The sequence below is a fragment of the Nuphar pumila genome, chromosome 5 (assembly GCF_984573655.1).
Source record: "Nuphar pumila chromosome 5, dmNupPumi1.hap1.1, whole genome shotgun sequence".
Classification (NCBI taxonomy): Eukaryota; Viridiplantae; Streptophyta; class Magnoliopsida; order Nymphaeales; family Nymphaeaceae; genus Nuphar; species Nuphar pumila.
Genome location: NC_143253.1, coordinates 25,375,486 through 25,391,781, shown reverse-complemented (window position 1 = coordinate 25,391,781; position 16,296 = coordinate 25,375,486). Strand labels below are relative to the sequence as shown.

Here is a 16,296-nt window from a genome sequence, read left to right as displayed (position 1 = left end):
TTCTCCGTGAAACACTGTAAAACCCTCTCTTTCTCTCTCTCTTTCTTTATAAAAGAAATTAAGGGAGGCAAAGACTTGACGATCTGATGGCGATCATCGTCATCTTTTTGTTAGCAGTCACCGGAATGCTGCCCTCGTCCAGCGGGCAACCGACTGCAGTGGCTCCTTCGCCACCTTTGAGGGATACCTACAACAAAATCTTCCTCCAGTACACCTACAACGGAGTCTTTCAAAGTACAATATGGTTACCCCTACATCGGCAATACTTCCGATCAGGGCTATGCCTTCCAGGCCACCCTGACGTTGCTCAACATGGGCGTTCCACCCTCAAGTCCTGGCGGGCATTTGTCGGGTTCTGGCACCGTGAGGTCCTCATCTCGACCTCCGACGTCGTGCTCTCCGACAAGACCCACCTCCCTGCCAACGTCGGGAATGGCATGTTCCTCTCCGGCTTCCCCATCACGGACCTCAAGACTGCCATTGGGATGGCTGGCGACTACATCTTGATTACGGCGAAGATAGTGCTCAAGGGGGCGGAGTTCAACATCACGATTTACGATTTACACACAGTAGCGATTTATGAAAACTGCGTAGTGAAAGAAAATGACAAATCGCTAAATCGAGTAGTGATTTATGAAAATCACGTAGCGAAAAAAAATAAATGGCAAATCACTACGTGATTTTCGTAAATCGCTATATCGAGTAGCAATTTACGAAAATCGCGTAGCAAAAAAAATGGCAAATCGCTAAATCGAGTAGCGATTTATGAAAATTGTGTAGTGAAAAAAAAAATGGCAAATCGCTATGCGATTTTCCTAAATCGCTATATTGAGTAGCGATTTACAAAAATTGCATAGCAAAAAAAAATGAAAAATTGCTAAATTGATTTACGAAAATCACGTAGCAAAAAAATTAGAAAATCATGAGAAAGGGTGTTACGAAAACCACGAGCAAGAAATAACCGAAAGAAACAATAAATAAGAACGATCAAACAAAACACAACGACACACAGATTGAGGTGGGAAACCCTCCTCTCAAATCCGAGAGGGAGTAAAAAACCATGGTTGTCGAGAGGAAAAACTGTATTGCTCTTTTTCGACAGTTACAAGAGGGAAATAAAAGAAAGAATTTATACAAGGCCAAAAAAAAAATCTTCTGGGGGGCGCTAACCCCCTACGACCCCTCGCCAGGGACCCGCGTCGGGGGGAGCCCCCAGACCCCCCCTCTTGTAAGGGCAAAAACTCTGAATTAGGCTCCACAACTCATCAAGTTGAACCATGCTACAATTAGTGTGCAGGTCAGTCGATGCTTGATGGAGCAGTGTAGGATCGTCTGCTAGATGTGCACAAAGGTAGAAAGAGAAGGGAGAGAGAGAGAGAGAGGGTTGATGTTCATGGCCTTCTTTAGGGGGGGATCCCTTTCTCGGATAATCCTGCAGTGCAGGGACTGGGTCTTAAATAATCATCTCTGAGGTACTTAAGTCTTTGCAACCGCTCTTTTTCTAGAATCATCGTTTTATGGCACCAATGGTAGAAAGGGTACTTAAGTCTTTGCAATCGCACCAGACTCCGACACTAACTGATGCTGACAAACATGAGGATACGAACCGCATGTGCTTACATACGTGGCACTCATTGGGACCCCTGAACACGCTCTGTAGCAAATTGTGCATCTTCGGGGGGTACACATATAACCTGCTTCATAAGGTAGCGCAGGAGTGGCTTTTGTTTTATGAGAAACCGAACGCCTTTAGTTTCTGAGGAAACCAAAAGCTATTGGGTCTATCGGGTGCCCTGGTCTTGGTGGATCGGGTATCCCGACCCAGTGGCTGGCCTGATCCAAATTCGGTATGGGTAGATTGGGTACAAGATTCGAGTCTTGGGCCAACCCGATCCAAGACCAGGATGCATTATGAAGTCTGTGGATCGGGTCTAAACCTGATGTTTGGGTCTGACCCAATCCATAGGAACAATTTAGGGTTCTGGGTCTAGGTTAGACCCGACCTGGAAGGATGGACCAGACTCGGACCCATTTGGGGATTCAGGTCTGGGTCCAACCCGGATAGGCCAGACCCAGGATATGGATCTGACCTGAATCCTTTATGGATCATATATGGATCTTGATCGGGTCGAGGACTAGGATCCTATTTGGACCGAGTTTGGTTCTGGATTGAGGTGTTGATTCAGGTCTGACCCGGATCCTGTTTAGATCAGGTTTGGATACATATCAAGCCTGATTGTGGGATCCAACCCAGAGCCCGATAATAAATGGGTCTGAATCTGGCTCGAGATCCATTAGAACTGGATCTAGATCAGGATTGGATCAAATCAGATCCAAAATAAGGTCCATATACTATTAAAAGGACTAAACCAGTTTTATGCATTCTAGAACCAGTTTGGAGCATTTTTGACCGGTTCCTATCAGTTTTTTACTGGTTTCTGAATGTAGAAACCTTGTTTTCATGAATCTATGAAAGAATGGGGATTTTCTCATTCGGTTTTAGGGGTTTATATGCATTTGTACATGTTTCAGAGCGATTCGTCTATTCTGGGACTGGTTTAGAGTACTTTTTGATCGGTTCCAGCATAAAAACCCGGGGTATTACCCATAAAGAACACATTTTTGTCATTTTTTCATGTTTTATAGGTCTTTATTTTTATGGAATCAAGACTTTTGCATATCTTATACATGCATTTTATATTATTTAAGTTATACATGATATTTAAGCGTGAATTATAATTAAATTCATGACATATATGATGTGTTTTCATTAAAATTTATTTATGCATATAAGTTGAAGTATGAATTTATATTTTTTGATGACATAATACATATTTTATCATGAATATACATGCATTATCATGTGTGCATGGGCATACTCTATGATATGAATATGTTTGCGGTAAAAGATCTCGATTAACAAACTCATACATTAATCTGCAAAGTGATCTGAGTTGTGTTGATTAAAGATTTTTTAGACCGTGTTAAGATTGGGTAGTATGATTGTGTGTGACTTTATAAAACAATGATTTTACCCAAAGTAGGTCATTGTATTCCAAATTCACACAGAGTATAATAGTAGATGTGTATATCAGCCCATAAAGTATGTTTGTACCTAAATTACAGTATTGAATTGCCTTTGGTTAGATGATCTATTAGTTTCACCAATTAAAGTCAATTGCTCATAAATTGAAGAGACGAAGCAACTATGAGTATTATAATTTTCATAAAAGTGAAACGATAATGGCCCAATTATGTTTGTCTCAAAAAAATTGAATAATAAAGGGTCTCACATTTACCTTTTCAATATAATTCTTGTATAGAGCGATTAATTTTCTACTCATACGAAGAATAGAAGAGTCACTCTAAAGGTTGTCTATAAAAAGTGGGAGTGCTTAAAAAGATGTCTATGAGAAGTCGGAGTGCTCAAATAATCTTAGCATATTGCTTTTGCAATCGTGAGTGACTAATAATATTCGAGGTGACATCTCTCAGTATAGGACAGTAAAGGAATTTTATAAAGTCATTAGGGCAAAAATTATTGATTTAAATGAGATTTTATCTCAGGCCATATGGATTAGAAGCTTCATTATGGGTCTTGGTATTGTGGACTCTATTGAGAGACCACTAAATATTTTTTGTGATAATGAAGTTATTGCATCCTTTTCGAATAACAACAAGAGCTCAACCTTGTGTCGATACATGGAGTTAAAGTACTTTATTGTTAAACAAATGAATGAAAATCATCTAGTGTTCATTAATACAATCTATACAAAAGAAATGATTGTGGATCCCCTTACTAAGGGCTAGCACCGAGATTATATTCCCGACATGTAAAGAGGATGGGTATGTTTGATTTCTTCTGATGTATGACAATACATTATGGTTATATGTGATCACATTTATAAAACTAAATTGATTTTCTATGGCTTTGTGTACTGTTGATTTTGCATAAAGGATCTCTCATTTAGGTAGAGAGAATAACAAAATAACAATATTAAATAACCAATAAAATGGGTTAGAGACCAACCTATTTATAAAGATAATCTTAACATGCTAAAGCAATGAAAATGAATTATGTTGTAGTGCATGAAAATATGATATTTCATATAGAGGTGTTCATCTTCATGACTCATATGGTTCATTCTTATGATACCAGATACCATGTGAACCCACATAAAAATTGGATCGAGATAATGGTAAAGAACCTCAATTTTATGCCCTTCTGTGTCAATAGATCAAGTGAGAGAATGTTGGACATTTTGGATCAGGTCTAACTCTGAGTGACCCGGTTTGACACAAGACACTAATAAAAGCATTAGTGGGAAGTTAGTGAGGAGGGGGTTACGTGAATGTGAAGAGTTTACATTCAATATGGAATGTGAAGGGTTCACATACATGAATTCTATGTATGTTAACCCCCCACTCTCCTCCCACTATAAATTGGGGCATGGTTGCTTAATGAGTGTAACCAAGGTGCTCGCTTTCTCTCATTTGGGTTTAGAGTCCTGCTCACCATCGACTTGATGGCCTGGGCTCATTGTGGGCATTGATAGGCTGAGGAGAACATCGAGCACCCACATCAACGCTCACTTTCGTCCATGGCAGCTACTGGTATGTGGTTTTGTTTTTTTTTTATATTTCGGTCTATGCCAACACCATTTGCTTTCCAATTAAATCTAATTAATTAAATCCTACCTTAAACATCCAATATTAAAAGAGTTTTGTCATCCAATATAAAGTCGAGATAGTCATAGACCAGCACTGAATATAAAATAAATATAAATCTAACAAAAATAATGATAGTAAACAATATCTCTTTCTCCAATTGCAAGTACATATTTCTTTATGTTAGTTAACCAATTTACTCAAACAATTTGTGGACAACACAACTTTCACAATTGCACTAGTAAATTCAACCAAAAAATATCAATGTAAAACAAATGCACGACTTCATTAAGAAATTCAATCAAGACTTCCAAACCCCATATTGATTCATACTTTTCTGATGATTCAATAAAAAATAAATGGAGAACAAAGGTTCTGAATGGCTAGCATCCTCATTTGTCCATACAACCATGTAACCTTTGGAGATTTGGAGTTCCAACTCTAATTCCCTGGAAGTAGTTTTTCTCAAAGTCCACCAGAGAAAGTTGAGAGCAGATCTAGAGCTTAAACAACTTATAGTTTGTCATTTATGTTTCATATTCATATAAACAAAGACCCATTCAAATGTATTGGGATCCAAAATAGGGATTCATTTGTACAAGTGGCTTGAGATCTGTTGCACACATTATAATACTAGTCTATTTCTATGTTGCCTAATCATGATTGATTTTCATATGTTTTTGTTATGATCATTGTTGTATGTTTACTCATATATTTGCATATTATAAATGTGAAAATAGGGATAGCTGAATATGCATTTGACATTGATGAGAACGTACTTGAGACACAAGAGGAGTCTCAATCCTCTCAAAAGAAAGAGAATATTACATGGAGCAAAGCACATGATATTGTTCTTATTCAAGCAATGAAAGACCAAGTGACTAATGGAAGGAAGATACCCAATGGATTCACAAGTGAAGGATATACCGATATGGAGAATCAATGCATAGCAATTTTTTTCTAAAATAATACAAAGATAACATAAGAAATAGGTTGAAGACTTTGCAGAGCAACTACAGAATTATGCATCAGATTATAAGCTTGAGTGGTGTGAAAATAAACCCTGAGATCAAGCAAATTGAAGTTACCGATGATGTATGGATTAAATATGTGATGGTAAGCAATGGAAAAAATAAATTCATTTTGGTTTGTATTATATCTTAATTTATAATTTAGTTAATTAATAGATTTTTGTACTTACATGTAAGCATATCCCAAGTATAAGAAGTTTAGGTTGCATCATTTGCTAACTATGAGAATTTAGCTCTTTGTTTTGGTACTTCATCTGCAATGGGGTCCCAATCTTTTACAGTGCATGTTCATAAAGTTACACCATCATCCAATCTGATAAAAGAGCAAGTGAAACAAGATATTTCTATCACATTTGACCATGATGACCTTGTTTCCTTATCTTCTAAGGCAGAAACTCAGACTGATATGTCTTGAGAGGAATGCAAGGGTTGAAGAATAAAAAAGAAAAAGAAAATCTTGAGATTTTATTATAGATGCAGCAACAATATTGGTGAAGTCATGCAAGAGTTAGTTAAAGAGCGGTCCACATCTTTTGAAAATTGTGAGCCTAGACAATGAAACTTTTTGCAAGGCAATTAGATTATTTGAAAATGAAAGGAAGGCTCATGATTTTCTTTCTATGAAGAAAGAGTGTAGGTTCTTTTGGTTGTTTAAAAAGTTTGGGGAGTGAACCCATTGTTTGAATGGGTTAAAAGTCCCTCCTCTCATTTTGTACCTAGCTATAAGGATGAAAGAACTTGTCTTTCAATTTTGTCTTCTTTATATTAGCTAGGGTGGATATATATATATATATTGTGTGTAATGGAAGGCACCTCCCCTCATTTTGTACCTAGCTTTAAGTTATTCGTCTTTTTGTTATTTTGGCTAGGGTGAAGATGAAAAACATTTATCATATATTTTTTGATGTGCCTAAGTTTTTTATGACTCATATTATGTGTATGTCATGATTAATACAATGTAATCTATGGCATGCTTTCTTTATTATAATCTTTAAAATGTCTGTATACACTCTTTTTTATCATGAGAACTTGATTTATTTTATGTTTGATGAATAATTATGTTATCTCTCATTAGGGAAAATGAGACATGAAGATGAAGACGTTTTACTTGTATTATTATTATTATGGTACTTCTCCTTGTAAACTACTACAAAATATATAAAAATATTGTTTATGATTCCATTCATAAGGGAGTGGATGTTGTATGGGACTTGTTATATAGAAATCATCAAAATTACTTTGATTTACTACACATGGAGTCAGACATTTTAAGAATTATGTAATATATTACAAACAAAGGGTTTGTTACGTGATTGACAATATGTAATGGTTGAAGAATAAGTCATTTTCTTGTTAACATCGGAACATAATGAACGCAATTGAGTTGTTCAACATGTAGACATTTCGGTGAAATTATTAGCAAGTAGTTCAATAAAGTATTAGATGCAATTTGTGCATTTGGACCAGAGTATATTCAAATGCCAGACACTACAATTTCACCAAAAATAAGTGGTGACCCTCAATTCTATCAATATTTTAAGGTAAACAAATTTTTTTATGTAATTCATAATATTTTTTCATAAGACATTAATTCATAATAATTATAAGTCTAAAATAATATTCTTGTTTTGCAGGACTGCATTTGTGCCATTGACAAAACTTATATACTTGTATGTATACCAATAAAAGAACAAGCACAATTTTACAATCGAAAGAATCAACTCACACAAATTGTGATGGTTGTAGTAGACTTTGATATAAAGTTTCACTATGTATTAGCTGGATGGGAGGGTTCAACATCTGATTCAAGAATTTTGTATAATGCATTTGATAGAAGAGATGGCCCACTCCAAGTACCTCAAAGTATATTTTCAAATCTAAAAAAAGTTTGTTTTTTATGTTCTCATTGGTATATTGACATGTTAATTTACAAGTTTTCATATATATATAGGAAAGTACTACCTTGTTGATCCAGGCTATCCTAATATAATTAGATTCCTAGAACCATTTAAAAAAATCATATACTATTTGCAAGAATACACAAATTATGAAGCTCATCCACCCAAAAAAGAAGAAATATTCAATTATCATCATGCATCATTGAAGAATGTTATTGAGCACACATTTGGTTTATTGAAAGCTTGTTTTTCTATGCTTAAAATACCTCAATGATACAAGTAAATATTTTGCTTGCAGCATGCAAGCTTTACAATTTTATTCTGGAACAAAACCCAAATGATGACCAGTTTGAACAAGATGTCACAAGTAACAAAAACTTAAGTCGTTGTCCGATAAAGAAACTACGCAATCTCTCTAAGTGTGGAGCGAGGAATCACCAAAGTTCTCCGTCTATGAATTGTAAGCATGCTTTGGAGAGATTATTGTCATCTTACAATTATTTGATTTATAAGAATAATACTTCTCACAAGTTATGGTTGTAATGCTAAGACTATGGATGTTATTGTTTAAGTTTGTATGACTATGATTTTAATGTGTAGACTACATGTGTTATGGTTGTAATGCTAAGATTACGGATGCTTACTATTATGCTGCAAATAATTGTCACAGTGTTGCAAAGAGTTTCTTCTTGAAATGATGTTGGTTTGATTGAAGGGGATTTGAAGGTGAAAGATGGTTTGTCTTCTTGAAATGGTGTTGGTTTGATTGAAGGGGATTTGAAGGTGAAAGATGGTTGGTCTTCTTGAAATGGTGTTTGTTCGGTTGAAGGAGATGAATTGAATTTTTCTGTCATTTTTTCTTTCACTTGGTTGATGGGGTGCATTTTTGGACGATAGGTGATGGAGTTATTTGTGAGTTTATGGTTGATAATCTATTGTTTTTTTTGTGAGTTTTAACTTTTGTGATGAAATGTATTTCTTTTTTTATGGGTGGTGGTGTTTTTCAAAGTGGGATTTTGGTTTTGTTACTTAGGACTTAATCTACCCGTTCTCAAAGTGGGATTTTGGTTGGACAATAATAGGTTGTCAATTTTCAATCCTGGGAGATCCTCGTGGTTTTATGATCAGATTGGTGTTGATAATTTGCTAGAGAGAGAGAGTTTTCAACCCGTTTTCCAACACACAAACTGCAAAAAAAAAAACTCTCATACTTTTCTAGCCCATTTTTCTCATGCTACACAAACAAGCAGAAAAGTTTCTTTTGAAAAACTTCTCATGGGCCGAATTTTCTTTTCCTACAAGATCTTTTCTTGCTTCCAAATGTGCGCTAAAGCAATTAAAAATGCTGCCAAATAAGATAAATTCCTCAAATTCATCTCTCTTCATTACCATCAAATCTAAAGGGGTACCATTTCCTAAACAAAAGCCTGAAGACTTAGATGTCAACGTGGTGGAGGCTTAGGTTTGGAGTAGAAATCTTTTAGAGACAGGTGTCCCATGTGGTAAGCTGGGTCCTGTGCCAAGCTGAATGCTCAGGTTCGAATCCCTCTGCCACGTGGGGCTTAAGAGATATCTGGTAGGGGTCCTGTGTGCCCAACTACATGACCAAAACCCAAGCACTAAATTAGGGTGTGCTTGTCCTAATCAATTAGGTTGACCTGGCCCACGCCCAACGCAAATCCTATTTACAAGGGTTTCAAACATGTCAAAGGCGAGTACGAAAAGCCACTCAAAAGGTTTACAACCAAGGCTCCTAATCAACCCAAACCAATAGAACAAAGGGTGTTCAAGCTCAGCTCATTTCTTGTGTTGAGTCGAGTTGAGCTTGAACTCATGATAAGCTTCCAACTAAATGAGTCAAGCGCGAACTAACTCACAACAACAACAACAACAACAACAACTACGCCTTCATCTCAAAACCATTGGGGTCAGCGATATGAACCAAAAAAGAAATTCATTTGGGGTCTTCCACATGAATCCTTTTCCTCCAATCATTTCTATCCAATGCCATGTCCTCGATGAGGTTCAAAGCATTCATATCTTTTCCTATCATCTCCATCCAAGTCTTCCTAGGCCTACCCCGACCTCTTTTAACTAATATATTTTCCCATTTCTCCAACCTTCTAACTGGAGCATCATTAGGCCTTCGCCGAATATGTCCAAACCACCGTAAATGATTCTCTCGCCTCTTATTTTCAATGGGTGCAACACCTACCTTCTTACGTATCTCCTCGTTCCGAATCTTATCTTTTATTGTATTTCCACACATCCATCTAAGCATCCGCATCTCAGCTACACTCATTTTTTGAATATGATGTCTCTTGGCAGCCCAACATTCCGAACCATATAGTAAAGCGGGTCTAATAGTCGTCCTATAAAACTTTCCCTTCAACCGCAATGGCATTCTACGATCGCACAGCACTCCAGTTGCACTTTTCCATTTCATCCACCCAACCTTTATCCTATGATTTACATCCCCATCAATTTCTCCATACTTTTGAATGATGGATCCCAAATATTTGAAATAATCATTCACCGGTATTTCTTGCTCACCGAGCTTCACTACACTCCCATCACTACTTCGTTGCTTACTAAACCGACATTCCATATATTCCGTCTTACTCTTACTCAACTTAAAACCTCTAGCTTCCAATGTCTGTCTCCATAATTCTAACTTAGCATTAACCCCAACTCTAGACTCATCAATCAAAACAATATCATCAGCAAACAACATACACCACGGTACATTTTCTTGAATTGATCTCGTAAGCTCATCAATCACTATCGCAAATAGGAAAGGGCTTAAAGCAGATCCTTGATGTAACCCAACCGTTATCGGAAAATTGGTTGTCACCCCTCCACAAGTGCGGACATTGGTTACTACTCCTTCATACATATCTTTAATTATACTAATGTACTTGAGAGAAACACCTTTCTTCATCATTGTCCACCAAAGAACGTCCCTAGGTACTCTATCGTATGCCTTTTCTAAATCAATAAAAACCATATGCAAATCTTTGTTCCTCTCTCTATATCTTTCAATAAGTTGTCTAAGAAGATGTATAGCTTCCATAGTTGATCTTCCAGGCATAAAACCAAACTGATTCTCCGATATCATGACAACCTTCCTCAACCTAGACTCAATCACCCTCTCCCAAAGTTTCATAGTATGACTCATGAGTTTTATACCACGATAGTTTGTGCAATCTTGTATATCACCCTTATTCTTATATAAAGGCACCAAAGTACTCTTCCTCCACTCATTAGGCATCTTATTTGTTCGCCAAATCAAGTTAAAAAGATTTGTCAACCATTCTAAACCTTTCTCTCCCAAGCATTTCCAAGCCTTTTGAATCTTGTGCATGAAGTCACGATTTATCTCATGAAAAGGAATGGAGATGTCTCCAAGATCTTGAGCATGACTATCATTAAATAGCTTATCAAAATAATCTTTCTATCTCACCTTAATCTCCTCATCTTTGACTAAAACCCTTTGCGTTTCATCTTTGATACATCTAACCATACCCAAATCCTTCGATTTCCTATCTCTCATCTTTGCAAGCCTATAAATATCCTTCTCGCCTTCTTTGGTATCCAACTTGTCATAAACCTCCTTATATACCTTAGCCCTCGCGTTTCGAACAACTTTTTTAGCTTCCTTCTTTGCTATCATATACTTCTCCAAATTCTCATTATCACGACTCTTACTTAGATTTCTATAACACTCTCTTTTAACCTTAATAGCTACTTTGACATCCTCGTTCCACCATGATGTATCCTTACCTAGTGGTGCACCGCCTTTAGACTCACCCAATACCTCCTTAGCCACTTTTCTCATGCCACCCGCTATCTTATTCCACATTGATTCTGAATCCTCCTCGAGACACCAATCAACTTCCTTAACTACCTGTTCTACAAACATTCCTTGTTTAGCTCCTTTCAGTGCCCACCACTTAATTCTAGGATCTATCTTATGTCTATCCCTTTTGAGGCATTGTCTAATTCTAAGATCTAAAATTAAGACTCTATGTTCTGTAGCTACACTTTCTCCCGGTATAACCTTACAATCGATGCAACAACCCCTATCTCTCTTTCTAAGTAGGAAAAAATCTATCTGACTCGTATTAACCCCACTTTTAAATGTTACTAGGTGAGACTCCCTCTTCCTAAACCAAGTGTTTGCTAAGATCATATCATAGGACAAACAAAAATCTAAAATCCTTTCTCAACTTTCATTTCTTTCTCCTATACCATAGCCTCCATGTATACTCTCAAATCCATCCCTACTAATGCCTACATGTCCATTAAGGTCACCGCCGATGAAAAGCTTTTTTCCATAAGATATCCCTTGTACTACTCCATCTAAATCTTCCCAAAATTGATGCTTAATGGAATCATCTAAACCTACTTGAGGTGCATAAACATTAATAATATTAATAATATCCGTACCTAATACTAATTTAATAAGTAAAATTCTATCACCCTTCCTACGAACCTCAACTACATTATCTATAAACTGACGACTCATAACAATCCCTACTCTGTTCCTATTCCTATTTATTCCTGTATACCAAATCTTATATCCCCAACTCATTTACAAAAAATATATTTATTTTTTTTGAAGTTAAAACTAATAGAATAGACCCTAGACTACTCAATCAAGTTCAAATCGACCCATTTACAAAATAAATAATTGTTTGAACTTGTAAGCAAGTGGATTTGAACTCTAAACTTATTGCTTGCAACCCCAACACTTATCTTCACTCTATGATGTGTAAACTATATTTATTATTAATTAATGAGCCTATGCGAACTGAGCCGAGCGGAACATTGGTACTTGTTCATTTTTTTTAAAGGCAAGGACATTGGTACTTGTTCATGCTCAAGCTTGCTGGGCCTATTTCACAAACTCGAACGAGCTCGAGCGGCTCATCTCGCAGCCCTACTCACGAACAAAACTGGTCAGAGAGAGAGAGAGAGATGTCTGCCTGGGAAAACCTCTCGCTGCTGATTTTCCGTCCAGCTCTCGCTATCTTCTTCGTTTTCTCGCTCATTATCTTGGGTGACTGTTCGCTAATCGAACTTCTTATTTTCTTCCCTTTCTTCGGATAATTTCTCTGATTTTAAAGAGAAAATCGGATGGGTGATGGGATTTCAGGATGGGTGGGTGCGTGGAAGTTGGTTCTGGTTCACATTCCCCTTGTGCAAGAGGTCTGTGGGTTGAGGAAGAAGCCCCCTCAATCCAAGCCCGTCACGGGTCGTTTGTCCAGATACTATAATGCTCTTCACGATCGAAGCTCTGGGTAATCATAATCTCGACCTAATCCTTTGTTTCCATTATCTTGGTCGTCTAATCCTTTCCCAATTTCTTCATTGAGGCTTTCTTGTGAGTTAATCGATTCTTTGTACGTAAAGATTTCCATTCCTTGATGATTCTTGTGATTGGGATCATTTCTTTAATTTTAGCAATAGAAAATGGGTATAGCCTAGTGATACGCATTCCTGATAATCGTGGTTTGGAACTTGGAAGATCCATATGATGCCCTAGTTCCTGTATTTTGTTTTTCTCTTTTTGCATACAAGTATTCGTAACTATCCTTTATTTTTTGCATCTTTACCAAACCCGAATGCCCGATCATAGGAATCGTTTTGATTTTTTTTTGCAAGTTTTGAGATAATATGAATATATTTTGTTATTGCTTTATGAGTTTGTTTTTTAGATGAAAAGAATCAATTATTTTCTACTTTACATTGGCATTGAATATCATATTGTAGGCATGTATACATAAAAACTTAGCATATTTATTTATTGCTCAAAAATATCATACTGTAGCTAACTTATGTTGTTAGGCTTACATGAGTTTTCCTAGATCTGTAATATATGTGATAAAATATGCATAAATTATTATACAAACTCTTCATTATTTCAAATGTATAATGTCCAAAGTAAGCTTATTAAGATGTGTTTTGAATATTTTGTACTTTTGTTGAATATAGATTTGTGTGCTATTTTTTTAACTAAGTACACTAGAGATTTTCTATAGAAATATTGTTCTTGACTGTGGTCCTCATTTTTTTAAAGTTATCTTCTTATCTCCATCAATTTATCAGTATTTTAAGTGATTCCCTATATCACCTTTTAAGTGATTCCCTATACTGCTTCCTACTCCCTTCTCGCATCCCAAATCCTCTAAAGATTTGAAATGACCAATTCTTGATTTTGCTTCATGTACTGCTTCCCGGTTTTTTGGTAAATAAAGATTGACATGATCCTGTAACCATTAATATTCTTGGATAGTGGGGATTTAGCTTTCTTAAAAGGTTTAGATCTAGCAGACAGATTCGATATAAGTCAAATTAATTGAAGTTGTAGTTAGAAGCATGCAGGATTTTCATATATTCTGCACCCTCTTTTTTATTTATGTTTCTTTATTGTTTTGGTTGATTATGGTTTTAGTTAGTCAATTTTTTGAACTTCTTGATGCAGTTTTTGATAATCTTTTTTCCCTTCTTTTGTACAAGCATATGGTGAAGGCATTCATTATTACTTATCTAACTAATAGCGCACAGCATCACTACAAGTGTATCCATTATCCACCACCTTTATGTTATAGTGGCATTGGCATATTGACAAATAAGTAATAAGCCACCGTTCCATCTTTGTAAATAGTTTTCTTCCAGTTCTAACTGCTCTTCCCAAACCTGGAGTGACTTATTAATGATTCTTGAACTTTAAATATTCTACCTTATATGGGCAGAACTGCTCTAGACTTTAAGATTTTGTAATAAATCCTCAATGCTTAAGAACCATTTCACTGAACTTACATAACAAAACTGCAGTAGCAGAATGAGGGTAGGAAGGAAAAAAAAAGTTATCATGGGTACTGGATATACTTAGTAGTATAGCTGGTTAAGCTTGTCCAGACCCTACTTATTGCTTTTAAAAGAATACCACTTTTTTGTGGAGCCTTCTTCAACAGAAATGAATGCAGTTATGCACAATAAAGAATTTTTTTGAAATTTTCATATTGATGAAACTAATACCCCTATAGAGCATGTTCACTGCAATGTGTCTGAAATTTCTTATGGTTCTCATACATGATCAGCCTGTCCTTTGTCAGCCCTTGTGCATGTGATGTTTTTGTTGTATTCATACAACATGCTGCAGTTTTATAAACAAAACTGTCATCTATATGGATGCATCTGAATAGGTTGATGTGCTGATAACGCCGCCGGTGATAATGGAAGACTGGTTAGTTGTGGTTTGATTGATAGTTGAAAAGAGTGAGGAAATGATGATTGTGGAAATACAATCGAAGCAAGAAAAAGGAAAAAGGGAAAAAAGAAAGAAAAGGGTAGCTTCATGTAGAGCTAGAAGTGCATTTTCATTTTTTTTAGTTTGTCTACTGTTTAAAATTTGTGACATAATGATGTAACATGTGTAGTTTACCTTTGTATAGCCAACATCATAGAAGTCTTACACAATTCACCTCTCTTTCTCTTTCTTCATAATCTATTTTCATATTACAACTGTATCTGTTCAGAATTTTGTAGTCTTTCAATGTCTAATGTAAACAATATCTGCAGAAGCGGGTCATCCTCAGGGAAGTCTTGAGGCTTCTGAAGCAGTTTGCATATTTGCATCTGAAATGATAGAAGGTGCATAACAGTTGAGCCATTGGGTACACCAAATGATCATGTGTCCTTACAAAAGGTTATTGGAGAGCAAACTTTCCATGAAATTTATACATACATTTGATCCAACTCAGGCAGAAGGAATAGATTTAATCCTAGACAGTGACATTCTATGTTCTGGTGTCAGATCCTTGGAGCTGTGAGTGCAATTTCTTGAAATCTCCTCCTCATGTACATTACGTACCACTTCAACAGATTTGGTGATTGTCTGCAAATAGGACTTGTGATTGATAAGAACAAAATGAATGGTATTGTCTTGTGGACTATGATTCTGCAGAATTCTTTTGTGTGGTCCTGAGCTTCTTGTTTTTTCAAGGGAATACATTTTATTCTTCTGCTACTTCAGCAAGTGCTTGACTTTTTAAATAATCTGGAACCATTGTTAAAATGAATTTTAGGTACTTGTTTACAGGTTGTGGAATGCTTACCTTCAGTTTTAATTTCTGTTTTAAATAAGGTACTGTTTGATTGCAAGAAATAACATCCAGAGAGTTCAAACTTCAAACTTTGTTTAGAAATCCCAGTCTATGTGGGTGGGGTTCAGTAGTCTTGGATGCCATGAGTATCATGTTGGTATTTGTAACAACCAGAGTTATGTTCTGCCGTTTTCATGTACCACCGTCATAAAATAATCCCCATCATGACATCATCATTATCATAAGAAATCTTTGTTGAAAATTATTGGTTTCTTTTTTTCCGTTTAGGTTGCTGGTTAAATTGGTCGGACCTATCCTTTATTGGGTTTTTTATTGATGGCATCTACTTTCTTTTAATCCTACATGATTTACGGTTTTTCAAACTTGTAAGTCATTAAGATTCACTACCATTCAGAGCTTCACATCAGAGAGTTTCATGTGAAGTTTAAAGTAGTGATAAATTAATTTCTTTCTTCACTACATCTTCAGAGAGCTTGCTATATTTGATTGATAGCAAAAGCAATGATGGTGCAAGAGAATATTATTTTAATTCATTTTACATATAGTTGAGGTGAAAATGTCCACTAG

At 36.0% G+C, this 16,296-nt stretch overlaps 1 long non-coding RNA gene across 1 annotated transcript; it reads left to right on the top strand.

The window, feature by feature from the left end:
- The first annotated feature begins 12,763 nt into the window (after positions 1-12,763).
- Positions 12,764-15,674, top strand: LOC149837169 (uncharacterized). Its single transcript, XR_016432082.1, has 2 exons — positions 12,764-12,900; positions 15,185-15,674. It is a non-coding gene; the product is annotated as an uncharacterized LOC149837169 (long non-coding RNA).
- The last annotated feature ends 622 nt before the right edge of the window (positions 15,675-16,296 follow it).